This window comes from Dendropsophus ebraccatus, chromosome 7 (genome assembly GCF_027789765.1).
Source record: "Dendropsophus ebraccatus isolate aDenEbr1 chromosome 7, aDenEbr1.pat, whole genome shotgun sequence".
NCBI classification, from domain to species: Eukaryota; Metazoa; Chordata; class Amphibia; order Anura; family Hylidae; genus Dendropsophus; species Dendropsophus ebraccatus.
Window position 1 is genome coordinate 84,202,128 of NC_091460.1, and position 14,363 is coordinate 84,216,490.

Genomic DNA, 14,363 nt, shown 5'->3' on the forward strand with positions numbered 1-14,363 from the left:
CAGTGGGGCGGGGAGGTGGAGCTGCAGGCGTGCTCACTTGTGCTGTGCAGCCTCTGTCCACTTGTGAGCTGGTGCTGAACTCTGGCCCCGCGCCTGCTGCATCTCGTGCCCGGCTCCCGGATCTCTGCTGGGGAACGAGCTCTTACCGGCCACCGCTTTCTATCCGCTGGGGATCTAACTGCTCTGGATACCGCTGCCTGCACTTGCTGGGGATTTATGCTTACTATTGCACAAGTCTTGGGGTTTTGCCTGTTAGTGGATTTCTTGGGATTACTCTAAAGCACTGACTATCTATCCAGGAGAGTCGTGTCTGCACAGGTAAGGTGTCCTGCTCAGCTGTCCGTCTATTTCTGCACTCACCTGTGCACTGATATCATAGACATCTTAGGAGGAGCTGACTGACATGCTGGAATAGGGTAGTAGCTCCTGGTGTAGCTGGAGTAGTGGGGGATGGATTCATGTCTGCTCTGTCTCCCCATAGCCTCCCTCTCCTTCTCCAGGGCACCTCTGTTCTCTACATCTTCAAACTTTCTCAAAGTAAAAAGTTTCAGCTCAAATAGCAAATCCTGTAGTGAGTGACTAGGGCTTGGATGCAGGAGGTTATTGATGTGAAAGGTGCTTTCTATCCGAATCTTACAGATGGAGCAGAGCTGAGGGATCTTACTGCTTGAGGTTGTATTCTTTGTGCATTTTCAGTATAGATAATGCAGTGGGTTGACTTGCAGTCCTGTGTACAAGCCTTGATAACAGACTTTCTTATTACCTGGTATTGTATTAAACTGCTCCATCTATAATTCCATCTGGCTACAATCCGGTTTGTATTAGCAGATAGAAAAGCTGGCTGAAATAAGTAGCAGGGGGCACAGAGAACAGTTTTGTTGTTGTTGTTGTTGTTTTAATGATGGAGTTGTTAGGAATATCACTTAGAGAACTGCTAACACACCTTGTCTCTCAGGTTGATTATAAGGAACATACAGGGGTCTATGTATAAATATAATAATATACATAATGTAATGGTTACAGACCTATGCCAGAGGGACATGATGTTCTCTTTCATAGACTGCCTTTATGTTCACCAGGGTTCATGACAGGGCAAAGCTTGCTAGGTGTGTCATGAATGCTGGGCACTGCATCTTTTTAACATTTCACACATGTACAAGTGCCTTGAACGGTGCGTCATGTGGTTATCTACCAATGGACAATCCCTGCCACCTTTAAGGAGTTAAAAGAATTTTTTTTTAAAGAGTATGATTTTATTCACCAGAAATAGTTCCACTCTTGTCCTCTAGCTATATATTTTATTGCAGTTCAGCTCAACTGAAGTGAAGGAAGAACTGCAATACCAGTCACAGCCATGGACAAGAGTGGTGCTGTTTCAGGGGAAACATCTGATCTTTTTTTTCCTATTCTTATACAACACCTAGATCAGTTAATATGGTAGCATGGGGAAAATGGCTTAAATTAAGCATCATTACATCAGTTGCCAGCACTATTAATATAGACATCATGTGCGCCTACGTTCCTTCATGAGCTCCATCATGTTCAGTTTTCAAAGCTCCTGTTTATCTACTCTATCTATTGGCATTATTGCTGTTTTCTGATTTCTGATGCAAGAAAGACTGGTCCCAGGAGATAGAAAATCAGGGTGGTCACATGTGTAAAAACACAAATGATGCTTTCAGATGTCCTGATTCCCAAATGAGCCCATTATTTATGGCAGCAGCCTGTGATTGATACAGGGCTGTGCAATAGAATATGGGAGGAAGTCTACTTGTAGATAAGGGAATGGTTGCACTGTAGGCTGTCAGACCCCAGCTAGAGGACTGCTGAAATGCTATCTGTCTCACCCTGTTTGAGTGAAGAGTTTGCGAGTAGCTGTTGTATAACTGATCTGTAAGCATTTGGCTGGGGTGGAAGATTTGCACTAATCGCATTGATCTAGGAGAACACCATGCAACAGACATGACAAACTCATTTGTAAAGTGAATTACAAGTGACTGCTGGCAATGGAAATCCCAGCTCAGTTCCTGACTATATCTACTGCTGCTTTTCTGCAAACATATACAATGCTGGAGCAAACACATGTATTTATTATTGTAACAATAGGTATTATTGTCAGGTGTTCCGAGCACGTTGTACAAGCTATTAATGGAGCATTACATACACATACAGCTGTTGGATTTTCTATAGTTGCAGTTAATTGCAGTTGACAAAGCACTTAAACTAATAATGAATGAATAGATTTGCCAGGGATTGGCAGATTTAACTATCACTATTGTACTTAGCCAAATGAATGTCACCCAGGAATGACAGCTAGTCTATATTTTAGAGAGAATTTTCTTTTATTTTACAGCCTTCCTGCACAATGCACCTGCCTTCTGTTCCCTATTAAATCACATTCTATTGTGTTCCATGTAACAATATTCTTATTCAGTCTTGTACTGTTCTTTGCTTCTTACATACTTAATATGGATCTATGGCAACGTGTGCAAGCTGAAGTCTCTGTAAAGCATAATCCACAGTCTGGTGTCATTATATTGCACATATTAGATAGGATACACTGTTGTCTAGTTGTACTTCATAGTTTAGAGTTTGACGATTACAATGCTGAGTTCTGAGAATAGATTACATCCAAGTGAGTATATATATATATATATATATATATATATATATATATATTTATATATATATATTTATATTGTACAGTATGTGCTAGACAGCTTCAGAGAATGGAGCACTTAATATCACTGCTAATAGCAATCACTTTTCACATGAGAGACAGATAAAAAGGCAGATGGAAAGAAGAGAGATCAGATGTTTGAATAAATGTGCTGAGAGGAGAGGTCACACCGCATGGGGCAGAAGTCAAGGGAAGGAAGCATGAAAGACACATTGAAACCTGTGGCTATTAATCCGGCTCTCCACTTCCCGCTCATTGCTACTACACCTAATTACTTTGGCTGTCCTGATAATATCACAATGGGCACTATTAATATGGTTAAAAGAGAATATATAAAGACAATGTAGTGTGGGAGACTGTGCTGGTGTAACTAGAGGATAACTCCAGGGAAAGTAAAACAATCTGCTAATTTGAATGCCATTGCTTTTCCTACCAATAAAACCTTTTCCCTCTCCAGGCCAGTTCAGTGCAGGAATGTCTAGTATACTGCCTGCTGCCCCAGTGGCCCCATTTCCTGCACCAGTGCTCTGTATCTAAAAGGACATTTTTCTTATACAGGTATCAGGGTTGCAGAGATGTCTCTTTCTTAGATCCAGGGTTTCAATACAATGGTGTAGGGTTGAGTTGTGTCCTTCTTCAAAAAGTATGTAGCTGTGATACAGTGTTCCCTAGTTACGTACCAAGTTCCATCATTTAGAAACAAATAGAATGAATGTGTTCATTTCAGAATCCAATAGAAATTCACACCATGCACATTTAAAAATGTCAGATAGAAAAGAGTGAGGTATAGCAGAAATTCTTCATGTGGCCTCACAGTTGAGTAACTCTGCATTCCCCTAGGTACCATTTGCCATTTCTGTGTACACTAATGGCAGGAAGCATTATGAATTTGCTTCTGTTAGAACAAGCACCAGAGACGTTGACCCGTTACAGCCAAGGGCAAAAACAAATCATTTATTCAATAAGTTGCAGAGCCATGAGATGAAATAAGCAAAATCAAAAGTAGAACAGATGATTCTTCCTGTCTGACACCAGTGCTTGAACTCTATATATATATATATATATATATAAAACCACAGAGTAGAGATCAGTGATGTGACTCCTCTGGCATTTACATAAACTGATGACATTGGATCTGATGTCAAACCTTGACTTTCAAAGTGATATTGTCACCTGTGATTACATGGGTGATGTCCACAGCAGCCACAACTGCTGCACATTACAGCTATACCATTGTTAGTCAGGTCCGGGGTTCTTTTGGTTGAAAGCAAGTTTTAAACCTTGTCACCCGGTCAAGAGTGTTACTGAGGTGGGGCTTCTCTGTCACTGAGTCTCCTTACCCTGGCTCTGTCCACTGCTCTTTTCACATGGATTGGGTCGCTCCATGCAACTCCAGCGCCAGACCAAGGCGGAAGAGGAGACAGAGAAGCCTCGCCTTTATAACACTCTCAACCCGGTGACAACAAGGTTTAAAACTTACTTTCAACCAAAAGAATCCCCAGACCTGCTTAACAGAGGTATAGCTACCACGTGCAGAAGCTTCTGTTGTGACTGCTTCTGTGTATTTCACTTGTGTAATGATGGTTGCCAATATCACTTTAAGAAGGTTGTTTGGTAACAAAATACTTGTTTTGTTTTTCAGCCTGGCTTAAAATAAAAAAATAAAAAAATAAAAAGTGTACTCACCTGCTCTGATTCCTTACCAGTGCCTTACCCCTGCCTGCTATTTCTTTTTTTTCTCTTCAGAATACAAGAAATTCCCACTCACTGGCCATAGTAGTGACGTGTCAATCAGTGATGGAATTTGAATCTTTCCCCTATATAAGTTTCTCCTGGTTTCTTCAGACAATCCAAAAACATAATGTGATATAAACTGAGTCCTTTTGAATATAACTCTAGTGTTCCTTTGTATTTGATATGGGAATATGAGCCCTTTGGGAATAGAAAATGAATTGAATGTTGATAATCTCTGTTCAGCACTGTGGTATATGATGGAACTATAGAAACAATGGAAAACAAGTTAGAACTAGGAGGAAAGCTCTATCAAGACAGGCTACTACAACCTAGGCAATGCTATTCAGGACAATTGCTCACTAGGCGGCTGACATATGTAGGTTTTTTAATAGTGTGTAATGATATACTGGCTATTGAGATCTCAGTGTTCCCCTATTCATTTTTTTTACTTGGAAAATAAAAGGTGTGAAATAAAAGAATATATTTGTTTATGACGGCTCTTCGTTTATAACCATTGTATAGGCCCTAAATGTTATGATATACTGTAGGTGTTGTGCATTGCTACACCTTTCTGTCTCCTTTATGTCTATAAGAATTATGGAAGTAGCATAACTGTTTGTGTAATCTCTGGCCTCGACAACAAAGCTGAGGGGACTAAGGATTGGGGTCTCAGTCATTGTCTTATTATTGCCCTTTCCATACATACAAGTATTCATAAACCATGGTCAATAAAACATTTTTTAACCTTTTCCCAATAGCACAGCCTGATAGATTGCATGTCAGTTTATTACTGAACGACAGTAATTCTTTAGTATACTGAGGATACAAAAGCATTATAGAACGGATTAAACAATAATATTATAAAGTCTTCTAGTGGGACAAAAAAAGGGACAAAAGAATGCTCTCTGTTGCTCATAGTAACCAATGACAGCTCAGCTTTTATTGTAGTATGGACAATGCTTTACAGGCGTGTAGGCATGGACAGTCAACTAGCTTTACATGATAAGAACACCAGAAGCAAGAAATCATTTATTCAACACCACATCCAGTCTGAAAGTCAAGTAACTGACAACATATGTATCCATAAATGTCAATATGATAGCATATTACTACATTGCTTAGAAAGAAAAACAGCTATGGATCTTGAAATGGAGCAACTTAAAGGGGTTACAGGTTATAGTAAAATGTTCTATATAGAGAGTATTAGTAAGTGTACTCACAGCGATCATTGACTCCCCGTGTACCCCATTGAATTAAAAGCATACTCCCCTCCTCTGGACTGTGCCATCTTGTTCTGTTGTGATTCTGTTAATAAGATGGCCGACATAGAGGAGTATGTGACCATGCTCCTTATTTAAGCTTTATTGGGCACACAGGGAGCTGCTGTCAGTAAGTGCAGTGAGTACAGTTACTAATTCTGTACACTGAACATATTTACTATAAAGTGGCCAACCCCTTTAAGAATTTTTTTTTTATGATATGATATTGTAAAAAAATTGAAAAACTTCAGAGTATGCCTGGTCATCTCAAGTATTGCCAAGAATCCAACTAGTGTTAGTGGGAGTGCTATGCTGGCTGGGCCAATTGATGCAGCTCCTATCCGGAGCTCTGGAGCGCCGGGCCAATTACAAGCAATTTAGTTCTCCAGAAAGACATCTGACGGGTAATTTCAGCATTAGCTATTGGTGCCTGACTGCATCACCAGTGTTTTCCCTGTATCCTCTGAAGTGTTCCCTCGTGTTCCTGACCCCTTGGCTTGATTTCCTTACTTAGATTCTTGTCTCCTGATTGTGTAGTTCACTATCCTATGTGTATGATGCTTGGCAGGTTTCTTTTTTCTGTCTTCTTAATCTGATTTGGTTCTTCATGTGCTCTTCTAGTTTTGCTCTGACTTTCTGCTTTCTGATTTTGCCTTCGTCGTACTGCCCTGGTTTTGACAAGGACTGCTGACCATTCTTTTTGACATCCCTGCATGTAGCCAGAGGAGGGACCATTGCAAAGTTAAGGTCAATTATTTAGGACAGTATGTCCAAATAGGTAGGGACAGTGGCTGAGTACATTTTACTGCTAACTGTTTACTCAAGAATATAACACTAATATAACTACTAAGTGGACAATTTGAAACGTTATGACTCTCTAAATGCAGCATTTGAAGTAAAAATCTTGTCATGTTGAAGGCCAAAGAAGTCTCAGTACTGAATGAGTTAAAAACATTTTCTTAATAAAACCATATGCCCTTACTTTATTTTTAAAACTTACAGGTCATATTTGAGCTATGATGTGTGATACAAGCCTGCTTCTCCCTCTATATATTATTTGATTTCAGCCGAAGGGAATGACATTTGGCTTCAGGCACCAGTGGTGGATTGAATGAACACTGATAAGTTGAGAGCTAGTTACTCTGTTTTTAGCTGAAGTTCTGAAACAGATTTTGTTCAGTTTTTGCTAGTATAATGTTTCATATAACTGTTTGTTAATGCTCTTTTATTAATGCTCTAAAAAGGACTTATCATCACCTCACAGGTTTCTGAAATAGATATACCTTACATTCTCTAATAGTGTATTGTTTTTGCTTTTTGGCCTCCTAGGTGTTTTCGTACCCCCGATAAATAGGAAATGATATATAAAAAAACTAATGACACTGTCCAATGAGAAATGATAGTAAGGCTATGTTCACTTAACGTTTTTTTTAGCTCCTTTTAAAAGGACGTTTGTTATTTTGAGTCTAAAGTCTTAGAAGCCTGGCCTCCCCTTAGTTCAATGACTGGTGTTTGTACATTATTCTAGTTTGGGGTTACTAATTTGACTTTCGGTGCAGTTTAATTGAAAAGTCAATGAATTTAATAGTAAAAATGGAGAAAGAACAGTGACATAGAAAAACTGTGTGTGAACTACTAATAAAAAAAGTCCATTATTTGGACATCTGCAGCAAAAAGTCCGTTATTCAATGCATTGTGTGCTTTGGACGTCCGTCTTCCCATTGACTTCAATGCATTGCCACTGCAGTCAGATGAATCGCGGCAAAAACTGACGTTATTTTAAATATAAAACTCAGCCACCTTTTCAATATTTTCGTTATTGTGTGAACATAGCCTATCAGTGTTTATATTGTAGCAGGATCATGCAATATCTGCAAGAAAGCATGTGATCTTGCTGTCTTATCGACTCCATATGAAATAGGCAGGAGGCTACTTTAATCAGATGCATCAAGCAGCCACAACAAATTGAAAGACGTTTCCCATAATAGCTTACACATATACTTTTTACTGCAATTTCCACTGTTTAACATAGTATATTAACCCTGCTTTATTGACTAGTGCCCCTGCCTTGCATTACCATTGGCATCAATTGGCATTGTGTGGGAAATCAGATACAATAAAAGTAGTCAAAACCAGTTTAACCCCTTGCCTCCGCAGCCTGTTTTGGCCTTAATGACCAGGGCCTATTTTTCAAATCTGACCTGTCTCTCTTTATGTAGTGATAACTCTGCGATGCTTTTACCTATCGCAGTTATTCTGAGATTGTTTTTTCGTGACATATTCCTCTTTATGTGTGTGGTATACTTTGGTTGATACACTAAGTATTTTTTGTAAAAAAACACAACATTTGCGCAAAAATTAGAAAAATTTACTATCCTTTATATTCAAAATTCTCTTTTTCTGAGAAAGATAGTCATGCTGCATGAACTAATTATTACTGCAACATCTACATCATGTCTACTTTATGGTGACGTTATTTGGTGAACGTCCTTTTACTTGTTAGGATGTTAGAGGGCTTCGAAATTCTGCAGCGATTTTTGTAATATCAGGAAAATGTCAAATTCTGATTTTTTAAGGGACCAGTCCAGTTCTGAAGTGTATTTGTGGGGCCTGTATGTTAGTTACCCCCATAAATCCCTCCACTGTAAAAACTGAACCTCTCAAAGTATTCAAAGTAACATTATATAAGTTTGTTAACCCTTTGGGTGTTTTGCAGAAATGTAAGCAAGTTGGAGGGGGAATTTAAAATTTTCATTTTTTTTGGCAGATATTACATTTTAATCCATTTTTTTCATCTAACACAGCAATTACTAACTGAGAAATGGAACTCAGTATTTATTCCCCATATTCCTATGTTTCTAGAATTCCCCCATATGTGGCCGCAGTGCGTCACCTGACTCAACCACAGGCTGCAGACATGACAGAGACCTGGGGAATTTTGGGGTCTTTTTTTATTTCAGGTTTTTTTAGAGCCATTACACCATGTCACAGGGTCTTGCGGTGCCAAAATATTTGTGTAAGACAAGTTGACGTTTCCATCGGTACCATTGTGAGGGACATGTGACACCCTGATAGTTTTTTATAACATTTTTTATGAGGTGGTATGAATAAAAAACACAATTTAGCAGCTGTTTTTCACCATATTTTTGTACGCCGTTTACTATACGTCACATATGACATGTTATTTTTATTCGTCAGGTCGGTACAATTACAGTGATATCCATATTATATAGCTTTTGCTATAGTTTATGGCATTTATACTATAAAAACTGTTTGTGTCTTGCATATTAAAAGAGCAGTAATATTTAAATTTTTTCGCCAATGGAGTTATGTGAGGCTTTTTTTTTGCGGCATAAGCTGAAGTTCTTAGTGGTACACCTTTTGGGTACATGTGACGTTTTGATTTTTTCTATATTTTTTAGGGGGCGGAATTAACAAAAAATTGTCATTTTAATCTGGCGGTATAATTAATGTAACAGGTTAATAGATGGGGTCATTACGGACAAGGCAATACCAAATATGTGTATCTTATTTATAGGGGATCATTTATAAAGGGGGATGGGGAATGTGTATATTTATTTTAATTATTTATTTTTTATTTATGTATTTATTTATTGAATTATTTAATTTATTTGTTTTATTTATGTATTTGTGTGTGTGTGTTTTTTTACTTTTGCAGGTGTATATATAACACATTACAGCACATATTTAGTGCTGTAATGCATTATATAGAGAATGAGTGTCAGTGTTACACACTCATTCAAATGATCAGGTCCCTGTAGCTGATTCAAACGATCAGTGCAGAACGGGGGGAGCCGAATCCGGAGGGGGGGGGCAAGGGGAGGGAGAGGGACGGGACCGGAACGGAGCACGGGGGAGGGGGAGCACAGGGGAGCGGAAGCATGGGGGAGCACGGGGGAGCGGAAGCACGGGGGAGCACCAGCACAGGGGAGCAGAAGTACGGGGGAGCACGAGCACGGGGGAGCGGAAGCACGGGGGAGCACAAGCCCGGAGGGGGGGGGGAGCACAAGCACGGGAAGGAGCCGAATCCGGAGAGGAGGGGGACAAGGGGAGGGAGAGGAGAACAGGGTAAAAGAGGAGAACGGGGGGGGGGGGGGCGGGGGAGCCCAGACATTACAGGGGGAAGGAAGGGGGGCCTGTGGGAGGATTACAGCAGTGGCGACAGGAGGAGGCAATGTGCTGCAGCCTCCTCCTGCCGCCTGATCAACCTGCTGCACAGAATCTCCCCATAGACGCGGTGTTTATGGGGTTAACTGCCCGGGGGGAGCACGGCTCCCCTCCGGCATTGGCAGCAGGAGGAGGCTGTGTGACACAGCCTCCTCCTGCTGCCCGATCTCAGCCAGGGACAGTGGGGGGAGGCAGAAAAGGCATGACGTCCAGGGACGTCATGATGCGTTCTGCCACTGCTTTTCATGACGTCCCTGGACGTCATATTGGGGGAAGGGGTTAAACTTACACCATAAAAATATCATGGCGCGAATTTTAAAGAGGTTGGACACATTTAGACAAATCTAACAGAACACTGGCCCAGAGCATGGTTAGAAACATTTCCCAAACATTGGCCCAAAGCACTAAGTCAGCTCACTCCTTCTAATGATAATCAATGGAGTGGACAGCCTGGCTTGGCACTATGGGGACGGGGCAGTGCTCCTAATGGTGCTTTGGGCTGAGGATTCAATTACTCACAGCATTGGAATGACATCAAGGAGGAAGGTAAGAGACATGCCTTCCTTCTTGGTGCCCTGTGCACAATATACTCATCTAACCTGCTGATAGTTACCCTTTAAGGAATTGGATAACCTTCTATAAATATGTCATATATGTTTTTTTGGGGCAATATGATTGATGTCTTACCAAAAGTATAGGCCATATATTATTTACAGATGGGGTTCTGACACTTGGCCCCCCACCCCTTCAGTGATTCGCTGATCAGTGCTTGCACTATGCAGAGAATGGGAACAGAAGTTTGATCCTTTCATTGTATGGGGTGGCATTGTGTAACGGCAGCTCAGCATCTATTCAAGTGAATGGGACATGTGGTGCAGTAACTACTGTAGGCTGTAGCCACTGTGCAGTGAATGGAGCCAACTGCTTCTGGTCCCTGCCACTGTGTAGTGTACTACAAAACGGCTGATGGGCAATGGTGCCAGGTTTCGTCTAAGTGCTGATCAGTGATTGATTGCCTTTTCTATAAGCCGAAAAAACTCTTTTAGCATAGTTAATTACATCATTCATTTTGAATTTGATACTTCCACACATTTGTACTACACAGTATAAAAATTAAAGTGTACCTGTTGTTATATCTTTGAAAATCTAAATCAACATTAGATGTGATATAAAGCAAGTTAGCAATATACATTCTTAATCTTTTTTCAGTTATCATGTAGTAAAACAAAGCTATACTTACCAGAAATCCAGATCCAGTCTCCTAAAGACAGGAGAGCCTAAACACAGGAAGTGCTGTTAATGACTGTTAATTGCAGACTTGCTTTATATCACATCTAATTTTGATTTTGAAAGTTATAACAACCAGTACACTTCAAGGCTATGTTCCCACTACGTTTAAGAAAAAGAAAAGGTGTCCACTTTTTTATTTTATTTAAAAAGACATCCATTTTTTCCACCATTTAAAGTGACTCTGTACCACATCAAAGTGAATCTGCCCACACCAAACTGCTTGTACCTCCAGAGAGTTGTCCACACAGAGTTTTCTCTTTTTCACTGTCCTTTCTTTATTTTTAATATTAAATTCAATGAACTTTTCAATTCAAACACGGCAACACAGCCAAAGGCCAATCAATCCACCTAAACTAGAATAATGTACCAACAGCGAAATGACGGACGCCAATTTGAATGACGGACATCATTTTTCCTTTCAAAAACTGAGAGGAAGAAACATTGTATGAACATAGCCTAAAGCTGCAGGATTAAATTTTTTCCAATTCTACATTGTTTTTTTTTGCTACGTATAACGTTTTCATGGTAACATGAAAGTTCACATTTAGGCTATGTTCACACTATATTCACACAATGTAACCTTACTGCACCGGCGGGATGATCTTTTCTGAAACCGGACGCTCCGTGACTCTTACCAAGTGTGAACATAGCCTTATGCTCAGCATTTCTGTCAGTATTCTGAATAGTATTTGTCATCTAAATCAGGAGTGGAACCGACAGAGAAACATTATAAGGGAAAGATTTGGACAGTTTCTGTGTTTTTAATCCACTCCTGGTATTTAGTAAAAAAGCTATGACTAAAAGACTGAGAGAAATATTACTAATGTACATAGCCTATAAAGTACAAATCATCCTGCAAAAAAACATACAGTATATGGCTCAGTCCATTTTAAAATAAGAGTTATTGCTTTTCCAGGATGAGTATGAAAAAAAAAAGTATCCAGCGAAAATCTGATTATTTCAAATCAACTTGTTTCAGAAGGTTAGAAAGATTTTTACTGGATAACCCCTTTAAGGAGTTAATCTTCTCATCTCCCCTTGTCTTTGCATTGTGTTTTTTTTTTTTTTTTTTATAGGCGTCAGTAAATTCAAAGCAATTTTGTAACTCTTATTTTACTTTGCTTTACACTTTCAATGACTTTGGTGAAAATGTCAATGTCAAATTCTTCTTTATTACCAAAGTACACTACAAGATAGCATGTGCAGAGTAAAGGGGGTTACTGATACACTGCTGTTGCTGCTTCTGAGAAGTTAAAAGGTAGGGGAAGGGAATTTAAACTGCAGCACTTTGGGCATACAGCAGTAGACACACTGCAGGATGAGTAGGAAAATAAATTGAAAATTGTCCTTATGGAGTTAATCATCTTATTTGTCTTTGTGTTATTTCTTTTACAGGCGTCAGTAAATTCAAAATAAATTTGTAACTCTTATATTACTTTGCTTTGCACTTTTTCTGACTTTGGCAAAAATGTCAATGTCAAATTCTTCTATTATAACCAAAGACAAAAAAAGAAAAGATTAAAAATTAGATGTTGTTTTCATATTTTATTTGTAGCGGAACATTGTATTTTTTATTTGTCAGTGCGTGTTATATATTAGACAATAGCTCTTGTTCAGCTTCTGAATGTATTTCCTCTAGGCCATTATTGTAACACTAATAGCTTGTGAAAGATAGACTTTGTTTTGTTACTTTCATATTTTGTGCTGCAATATTTTTATGACAGCAAAAATAATTATTAGATTGTATGTTTAGATTTAGTTGTTGGGGTTGTTGTTTTTTTTTGTAGGTGAGTTATTGTGAGATCTTGTATTGTTTATTCTTATAACATTTTTGAAGGCATCAACCTTTCATTTTTTTAATATATATAAAATAAGCCTGCTGCCATGATACTGTGTCACCAGTGACAGACTTATAGGGCTATTTCACACTGTTGGTATAAGTTATGCTGGATAAAAAGAATTGAACATCTGATAAATGTTCTCCATCTTTACAAACAATAAAGAAAAAAAAAAACCTTTCTTGGCATTATGTTGCGAACAAAACTAAAAGAACTTTCCATGGCACGGCTTGGTTAAAGGACAACTCCCGCGGGACCCCAAAAAAAAAAAAAACACAGACACACACAGACACCATACTCACCATCTCTCCGGTGACGATCGCCACTCGATTCGCCCACCGTCCGCCTCTCCGTCGCCGCCGTCCGCCATCCAGCGATGTCTCCAACTTCCGGGTCCAGGGGATGGAAAAGGCTGCCAGTGCGCTTGCGCACCGGCAGCCTTTTCATTGGCTGGAGCGCATCACATGGCTTCCAGCAAGCTCAGCCAATCAGGGCTGAGCAAGCTGGAAGCCATGTGATGCGCTCCAGCCAATGAAAAGGCTGCTGGTGCGCATGTGCACCAGCAGCCTTTTCATCCCCATTCACTTTGCATGAAGACGCCGAGGAGGAAGAAGACCCGGACCGCCCCTCGGCTCTGACGTCGTCGTCACCAGATGCCGCCCCGGAGAAGAGGACCGTGACGATCGTAATAGGTAATGTATACATTCCTTAACTTCCGGGGTGGGGGGTCGGGGGTCCGAAAGTGGGGGAAGGGGGCCAGGCCGGGTATTTAACCACATTACAAAGTTATATAACTTTGTAATGTGTGTTAAATGAGCAAAAAAAAATTTTTTGTGGGAGTTGTCCTTTAACTACTAACCAACAGTACAAAGGAATGCATTCAGCCAATAACGTTCATGTGATTCCAGACAACTGCCATGAGTTGCAGGACAGCATTATAAAGCTGTTGTAAAACTACTTTACACTATGACTTGCTCAGGGAAGCAGAGGAAGTCGTTTTCTCACTGCCGTTATTAAGCCGTTAAGATTCCTCTCCAGTGTGCACAGCTATTTTTCATTTATGCCAGGACCAGAGCTGTGCTGTTTTCAAGTAGGATATACACAACAACTCCTCCCTTACATCTCTAGCCAATCACAGTACAGCACAACATACTCCTCTTCTCCATGACATAGTACTAGAGAAAGTGCACTGGAGTTGAAAAGCTGGCATTGTGCTGGACTGATGGTTCACAAAGTATACTATAAGATGGCATGTGGAGAGGAAAGGTGGCAACACTATGGACATACAGCAGTAGACACACTGTTATTTACAAAAGTGACAGCTGGCCATAACTTTATAGATAGTAAAAGATGGAAGCTTTGATTTAACTTTCA

At 39.9% G+C, this 14,363-nt stretch overlaps 1 protein-coding gene across 1 annotated transcript in view; it reads left to right on the forward strand.

The window, feature by feature from the left end:
* Positions 1–231: 231 nt before the first annotated feature.
* FSTL5 (follistatin like 5) overlaps positions 232–14,363 on the forward strand; it is a 538,172-nt gene continuing 524,040 nt past the window's right edge. The window contains exon 1 of the mRNA XM_069976180.1: positions 232–318. The gene's annotated coding sequence lies outside the window, so the exon portion shown is untranslated. The remainder of the gene's footprint in view (positions 319–14,363) is intronic.